The sequence below is a fragment of the Molothrus aeneus genome, chromosome 19, assembly GCF_037042795.1.
Source record: "Molothrus aeneus isolate 106 chromosome 19, BPBGC_Maene_1.0, whole genome shotgun sequence".
NCBI classification, from domain to species: domain Eukaryota; kingdom Metazoa; phylum Chordata; class Aves; order Passeriformes; family Icteridae; genus Molothrus; species Molothrus aeneus.
The window spans coordinates 8234871-8243481 of NC_089664.1; the positions used below are offsets into that span (position 1 = coordinate 8234871).

Here is an 8611-nt window from a genome sequence, read left to right on the forward strand (position 1 = left end):
TTCCCTGCAAACACCTGGCTCATTTTAGGGGTGCTAGAACAGTAATAAATGATTCTTATTAATTGGCCATCAGCAGCCAGAGAGCAGCAGGCTCCCAGCTGAACAGAGCACATTTATGGAGGAATTTGAGACAGGTTTGGGGGTGCCAGCAATGTGGGGGGCTCTTGGCTGGGCACTGAGATTGGGGTCAGCCCAAATAGGTGAGGTAAGGGAGCCTTTGGGAGGTTAAATGAAAAACTGAAAAAAAGAGGAAGCTTTTACAAGCCAGAGCTTAAAGACGTGCCCTCCCTCTCTGCCCGTTTATTAAGTAATAATGAAACACTTTTGTCAAAGCTTAGGCACCAAATTTCTGACACCAGATGAGCTCTAAAGCTAATCAGGGGCTGGAAAAATGGGAATATAATTAAGGCTGCTGACAGCCCTGTGTCATTAACCTCCCAGCTCTCAGGTGCCACACTGAACCACAGCTGCAGCAGATTCTGTATTACGGGCAATTGGGTTCAGCTGTGGAAATGAATTTGGCTTTTAATGGCCCTGTGATGGCTCTGGGGCTGTGGCAGAGGGGAGGGAATGATGGTCTGAGCTGGGTCCAGCTCTTCTCCCCATCCTGTTCCTCAGTGGTAAATAAGCCAGGCCCTTCTCATCCAGAGAAAATGAGGTTTTTCTGGGTAAAGGTTCAGGCTGGGGCAGTTCTGCTCTGTCCTTGTAATTAATTATTATCATTATTAGCAGCGTGGGTGTCTGCTTTGCCCTAGCAAAGGGATTCCTGCCTGTGTCCTGCTGTGGATCTGATTCTCTGCAGGAACCCCGCAGGGCTGATACCCAAACCACCTCCCTGCTCTGTGACTCAGCTCCCCACCGTGTGAGGAGTTGATAATCTTAGGATCTTTGAGAGGAGATTTAGAGTTTGTCAATACAACCATGTCCATTCCTCTTATAATTATGTCACTGTGACAGGCTTTTGAATTGCTCCCTTGAATCCATTTAGAGCACAGCTCTGCCATGGGCAGCATTGGTGATGCAGCATGTCTTTGCTTAGGAATTTTTTTTTTTTTGGGATTATGTAAGTTTTCCTTTTTATTTTTTTTCCCCCTAGGATTTTACCGCTCTGAAGGTTAAAAAGAGGGAAGCAGCTGTTCCCACGCCTCAGCAGCACAAACACCTCGAGCCTTCAAACGCTCCTGAGAGGAATCAGTGGGACAGCAGCGAGGGAACGCTTGGGCTGCTGCCAAAACAGCGAGCCTCGAACGGAGCCGCCTCTTATCCGGGCGATCTCGGAGCGCTGCAGCCGTTTCGCAAGGCGTGTGTCACAGACAGGTACCCTGGGACACGGAAAGGGGAAAAGCATTTGCCTGGGCAGGAAAGCGGCTGCGTCACTGCCACGAATAGCGCCCGGCATCCCGTGACCCAAAAATGAGATAACGCTGGCAGCGCCGGCTGAGCAGCCCGGGGCCAGCAGTGCAGAGAGCGCTGCCTCTGGGGTAGCAACGTGCTCCCGTGCTGCTTTGATTTTTTTTTTTAAGATTTTCTAAGCTTTCTTATGTTTACATTCTCATAACAAACTTTGTCGTGCACTTTCTGTAGATAACTTACTGTTTTGCATCTTTTGTAGAAGAAAAAAAAATTGATGGGGCTGTTGGTTTGTCCAGTGTCATTGGAGAGGTGGCACTGTCACCCTCCAGTCCACTGTCACTTTTGGAAATCTATAAATGTTTGCGTGTATATACCTAGCAAAAACTAACAGTAAGGTTACTAACAGTAAGTCTTTTGTCCTTGGGTGTGTGTGGCAGCCATCTTGATGTCTTCAGTGTCATGCTTTTTATAAGCTACAAGAGCGTAAAATTTGGTGGGTGATTGGTTGATGATTTATGATCATGGTTTGTATTTTTGTTTGGTTTTTTTTGGGGGGTGGGGTTTAGTTCTGGGATTAATTTTATGTTTGTTTGGGAGTGGTTATGGAGTGATGATGCCAGTTGGTTATTGTTTTTGATATTAGGAAATATAGAGGAAGGTTAATTGAAAGTGTATTGATGACAAATGGTTTGGATAATGTAGGAATATATGGTTTAATTATTTGATAAAAAAATAAAAAATGTCAAGATAGAAAAATGAATGTGTAAAATGGAATTTAAATATTAAATGTTAGAGTTAGGAAATAAACTTCACCTTTTTCTTCACCTTGAAAACAGCAGTGCGTGCACTCGTGTCGTTTCGAGTCCTATAGTGACACTCCAGCACGGAGCTCAGCTCTCCCTCCATGTGAAAAGCACCTATTGGAGCTGAAGAAGAGAATAATCCCAGAGCTGCTGGAGCTGGATTTCCTGTTCATTCATTCAATCGTGCTCTGCTGGCCCCGTGGTGGCATCAGCCACCCCACACTCTCTGAGTGCGTCTCACACTTTCCCCACAGCCTTCTCAGGTAACACTTGGAGCCTTGGACAACAGCAAAACCAGTCAATTATGTTTGCACCCTGCCTGCCTTGAGAGCCCCGGAGTGTGCCTGGTGTGAGCACAGCCAGGGGAATGCAGGAGCTCATGATAAATTCCAAACAAAAGCACCATTATCCATATGGGACCTCGTGAGTGCTTCACGTACTCCAGCAATTCCAAGCACTTCGTGTATGGTTCTTACATGGTTTTAACTCTATTTCTTTGAGATGCAAATCAGAGGGATTATATTCAGAGGCTGCATCAGAAAGTCTTTAATCCAAATGGGCTATAAGATTTATTTAGAAGAGCCAAATGTCTTGTCTGGGACAGAAGCAACTGAACTGAACTGAAACAGATGGACATAAAGGAAATTAAGCAACTCTAATGGTCTTATCCAGAGTTTGAAAGTATTTGGTTTTCCTAAAGCTCGAGCTCCTGGAAGCACGTGATGAGATGGGAAGCTCAGGTTTCACTTTAAAACAGGCTTTGCAGTTCACTGAGAAAAACAATAACCATGTTTTTATTCCTCCTGTGGACAGAACGAGGGCTGCCTTCCAAATCCTGACTCCTTGGGCTTATGTCATCAGAGGAAAAGATACTGAATGGGAGTTTTGGAGTCCTCATTTTTACAGCAATGTCATCATTTCAGCAGCCCGGATTCGGGATTTTGGGAAACCTGATGCTGGCAATAGGGATGCCAGGTAGTTTGTTTGCTAAAATAGAGAAAACCTCTCACTTGGGTCTGCTGAGTGTTTGTCCCTTGAAAATTCTGCTGTTTCTGGTGGTGATTTTTAGGTCTCACCTAAGGCTGGGGTTTAACCAGGACACCAGCACTGCCAAGGTCACCTCCAGCAGTGCTGGATGCAGCAAACCCAGCGTGCACATCTTGGATGCTGATAAACCACTGGGCTGGAAACCTGGAGAGCTCAGGCTGTCCCCCAGGATCAGGTGTGTCTCCACCTCTGCTGAGGTCAGGAGATTTTTCCACTGGCAGAAAAAGCCTTCCTTGGAATGTTTGGCCCTGGACAGTCTGCACAGACAGCAGAGCAGATATGAGGATGCTCCCTGCCATCCCACCAGGGCCTTCTGGTGGTAAAGATGGTTTATTTTGGGGAGAGAAAAGTTGAGGTTTGAGTTGCTTCTACCACCTGCAGCTTTTAGGTGCTAAATAATTACAAGGCTGAATTCTTTAGGCTTCCTGAGGCTCTTGGCCACTACCCAGTGGTCAAGGGGATCTCACAGACAGTCTCAACCAGGGAAATGCCTTTGCAGCTGGAACTCCTGATAAAAACTGGGAGAAGTCTTTCTACTTTCAACCCAAAGCCATCCCCTGCTTGGCTCTCCCAGGGAAGCATCCAAAGCAGGGACGTTTCATGTGCTTGTGCATTTGCCATCCTTCACCCCACTGCATTTGCAAGTGGATTAAATAAAAGGTGAGAGAATTGGGGACAAGGGGAGGGAGGGAGTGTGAGAAGGAGCTCATCCATTACCATGCTGTGCACAATGCAGGAGGTCTTGGCCTCCTGGTTTGAGTGCTTATTCCCCATAAAATACATCTGAGAGAAATCAATACAAGAGGCATGCCAGAACTTAAATCAAAGCACAAGGAAGCAGCGCTTGGTGGATGGAATGACCTTGCAGGGAGCTGTCAAAACTAAAGCCCCAGCCCTGTTGAGCACAGAACCTGCCAGGAAAAAACCCTGGAGCGAGGACTTGAGGCTGGCATGTGCTGCCTTGGCATGGCTTTCACTCTGATCTCTGCAGTGGAAAGCACATGGGTGAGAGAGGCTGGCTGTGAGCTGGATCAGTGGCAGGAGGGCAGAGTGCCAGGAAGCTCCTGGGGCAGCTGGGAGAACTGATGTGCTCTGTGCTGCCCCTTTGGGCTCCTCAAGTACCTCAGAGATAACGAGGCAGGGCTGGAAGCCAGCTTGGAGATACAGAAAATGCTCCCCACACCCTTGGCCGTGCGTGCCCTCAGTCCCTGGGGTCCCAGAGCAGGTGCCCAGCCCCACCAGCTCCGTGTCCTGCCCAGCTCAGCAGAGCACGGAGGCTGTGTCAGCATCCAGGACCCCTCCTGCCCCGTGGCTGCCTCCTGTTGGGCTCAGCCACCTCCCCAGGCAGGTGCCTGACCTTGGTGGCAGGTCACAGCGCCGTGCCACAGCCATCATAAATCTGCAGAGGTTTGCTGCAGCCAGGCTCCACCTCTGCAGACTGCAGGGCACATGTTCCCATGCTGGGAAATCTGACCCCTCGGTAGCCTGAGAGACAGGAGAAGCCTGGCTTTGGTGTTTTGAATAAGTGGCTTTTTATCTGAAATCCCTTTGGGAGCATGAGCTCAGTAACCAATGAAATTATATCTGTTGTTTCAAGCAGTGAAGAAAACTTGGCTTGATGTTTATTGAGATTTATGGCTTCCCTTGAGCTTAATTGTCTTTGGGAGCCCTGGATCTTTTTAACGGTTCAGCTAAGTGGTACTAAGAAGGATGGTAATGGTTTGAGCAGTCTGCCCCCTTAGCATATCTCTTTCTCTCACACAATTTGCTGATATTTGGGAAATATAGCTGATACCCTCCCCTCCTGAGGTCACAGCTCTTCACTGGTGTGAAACTCCAAGAGGCTAAGCCAGGTGTGAAAAGCTCCCAGTGAGTGTTTGCTCGCTGAGGTGCTGACTTCCATCAGCAGGGCTGTGCTTCAGGGAACAGGGGAGGAGGAGAACAGGTCTGTGCCCCCACTGGGGAGGGTCACCTTGTCCCCCTGCTTTGTCACCCCCTCCTGGATGCCGGGATTTGTCTTCCTTCATCTTCCTGTTCTCAAACTGGATGGTTTGGTGTAGGTGCTTCTCTGGTCCTCAGCCACGGTGGCTTTTCCATTCCCTCTGCTGGGGGCTCTGGGCTGACTCCAGTTTAAGCTGCTCCTACTTAAGCCCAGCTCAGCATTATTTCCAGGAGCTCATCCACAGGTGACCAGTGGGGTTGGGTGTTGGGATCAGCCTATGGAATTGCCATAAGGAGAATGCCCTCTGTTCTACTCCTTGCACTGGTTTGAACTGGGAAGGGACCATCTGGGCTGCAGGGAAGGATTCTCCTGCCTAGTGCTCACCCCACAGAGACACAGCTCAGTGATTGCTCCCTCAGGGGAGCACCCTCAGCTCTGCAGGGCTCTGCTGAGGAGCTTGTCATTTGGAGGGGGACATCACCCCTCACATGTACTCATTCCTCACCTCTGGAGCTTTCCCATCCCTTATCGGGGTGACTCTGATGGTTTGTTATCTGTCCCCAGCCACCCACCAGAGCCTGGCAGCGTGGGCAGTGACCTTCACCTATTTCCTCACCTCGCTGAGATGCTGTGGTCACTCGTGGCGGTGCTGTCCGGCCGAGGTAATTACACCAGCTCGTTATGGTTCAGCAGGCACCTTCATTAATGAACCTCAGGTTTCAGGGGTGCCTAAGTCAGCCATTGGAAACCACATCTGGCTGGAGCTCTGCAGCGTGTCTAAGCTTTCAGCTCATCTCCCCCATGCCTAAGTGGTTTAGGAGGGGCAGTGAACAAAGTCTGTTTTGTTGGGGTTTGCGTGCTTTAAGGCAAAGAAAGCAAACACAGGCTGGCTGGGCTAATCTCCTCTGTGCAGAGCTGGGGGCTGACAGCTCCTTCCTGGGTCATGCCAGTGGGATTTTTATCTCTCCTGTGGCTCAAACAAGGAGTGTGGGGATGCTCTCCCTCCCCTGCGTGTGGTGCCGGCTCGTGGCACTCATCGAGGTGTTGTTACTCTCTTGTGGCACCTCTAAATTAAATGGAGTTTAAATGATCATGCTGGATGTGGGGATATCTTGGACTGTGTTCTCTCTCCTAATAACTTTTAGAGCCATGAGCTTCCTGCTTTTTTAGGACAAAGCCCCTAAAGGAGTTCCACTCTGAGGGAGCAGAAGAGCCATGAGTGAGCCTCACCCTGGTGACAGTACCAATGTGGCCCTTGCAGAGATTAAGGATTTAGGCCATGTATTGCTCTGCCCACACATCTTTAAAGCTTGGCTCAGCACTTGGGATGGGCTCTCCAGGGTTTGGCTATGGGGTTTGGAGCTCCTTCCGTGCACCTGGGTGACCAAACCACCTCCAGCCCGTGACACCTCTCAGGGCTGGATCATTTTCCATAGGCCAGGCCTGGTGTGTGGGAGGATGAAGTGCCACAGAGGAGGGAAAAGATGGGGCTGAGCTCCACGGGGGTGTGAGGAGAGGAGATGGGGTAAGGAGATGAGTAGGGGGATCAAAGGAAGTGGGGAGACCAATCTCCAACCTGGCACACCCATCAATAAAACATCCCCTCAAACAACCACGTCCTGCCAGAGCTGGAGACAAGTGAGCAGGGCATGGAGTGAGCAGGGACCACCTGTGCATTTCCCAGGTGCTGAGGGTGTTTTCCCACCCTGAGGATTTGAGGAGGAGGTGACAGCTCTGGCTGGGGGTTGCTGGTGGATTGCCCATGGGGTTTGTGAAAGCCCTGAACAAAGACCACACACGGGAGGCTCAGGAGAGCGATGTGTCTCAGACCTTGAGGGTACGAGGCAAAAATGCCTCTGTGCCTGACTCACCCGCTGTGTGCTAACACTGACTCATAATTACTGATTTCGATTCAGACAAAAGATTTATCTGCACTGGAACATATGGAAAATGCTAATGTAACCTCCTAGTGGAAAGAGGAGGCTGGGCTGCTGCCTGGCCCTTTGTAAGGCTTGGCCAGTGCCTAATGGGCTGGGACCAGCTTCCCCACCCCAATTTATGTGTGGCTGGGATGAGTCCCCAAAGCTGGAGAGAGTCTGATCACCCTCATCCCTGCCCACTCTGGAGGGAATTGTGCTTGCAAAGGGTGAATTTTGCAGCAAGGACCATTTTTCTGTGTCCCAGCTCAGTTTCCCTCAGCTCTGGGGATATCCTGCAGTGCCAGGAGCTGAGTCTGGCCCTTTTTCCTGCAGGAAGGGAGGCAGCCGTGGGGATGAAGATGTCTGGCAGGCAGCAGCACATTGGCAGTGTGTTTGCACGGTACCTGCACCCCAGCACAATGCAGGCAGCACAGCGGGCCCGTCACGGCCAGCACGCTCCTAAAGCCTCTCACAGAGAGCCACTCTGGGGTTTTGGTTGTTAATTGCTGCCCTGAGATGTGCAGGATGTCTCTGTTTCAGCCCATGCAGCTGAAGAACGATTCTGGACTCTTCACTTTTCGCTCTTGAGGTTGTTTATTTATTCTTATCTATAAAATTTTCTTTCTGCCCAGCCGAGGTCTGCTCAGCAGGGCAGCCACAGGCACTGTGACCGCCCCTGAGGTGGTGTTGTCCTTTTATACTACAAACTACATAGAACATATTTACACTTAATTCCCAATACCTATTACCTGTGTTAGACAGTGAGCTTCTACTCTAAACCAATCCTAAAGTGCCAACAGCACTGCAGAAAATGGAGAAGAAGAAGAAGAAGGAGAAAGGCTGGACACGCCCAAGTTCCTCCATCTTGTCCCCATAACCCCCACACCAAAAATCCTAAAATCTACGTTTTCACCCTGTGATAATTTTATTATTATACTATTCAAACTTCTGTGACTTTCATGTCCTCATACAAAGCTGGTAACTTGCTCCAGGGGTCAAAATCAAATCCCCAGGTGCTCTGGGCTGTGTGCCAGGGTCTCCAAGCCCCCAGGTGGGGTCCTGGCAACTCTGGACACCCGGAGGGATGCACTGAGTTCCGACAAGCCACGAGCAGCCACAACCCCCAGGAGAGGGCTGGATTAAGCCCAGAACAGACCCAGGGCTTTGTCCCAGGGCTGCGAGCCCCCAGTGTGGTGGCAGAGCCCACAAACCCCCCAGCTGCTGCCTGCTGTGGTCCTAGCAGGGCAAGGCTGGCTGCCCAGGGCTGTGCCACCTCCTGCCCTGCCTGTGCCACCTTTCCCTCCCTGCTGCTCAGCTCTGCTGGATGCTAAGTGGAAATTTCCCCCTGTGCCAAGTGTTAAATACTTATCAAGCTAATGCAGCGTCTTTGGAGGTGTGTACAAGAGACAACATGTTACCCTAATTAACGAGCAGCTGGGCTTGGCACCCGGCTCTGCTGCAGCTGCTCCCGGCGCCTTTCCCAGGCTCTGCCTCCTCCACACCATGGCAGGGGCACAACCTGCAGCGGGGTCAGTGCCCCACAGGCT

The 8611-nt window shown here is 50.4% G+C and overlaps 1 long non-coding RNA gene across 1 annotated transcript; it reads left to right on the top strand.

Annotated features, from left to right (window-relative positions):
- The first annotated feature begins 1202 nt into the window (after positions 1 to 1202).
- LOC136564832 (uncharacterized) lies at positions 1203 to 2810 on the top strand. The gene is made up of 2 exons (XR_010784760.1): positions 1203 to 1317; positions 2190 to 2810. It is a non-coding gene; the product is annotated as an uncharacterized lncRNA (long non-coding RNA).
- The last annotated feature ends 5801 nt before the right edge of the window (positions 2811 to 8611 follow it).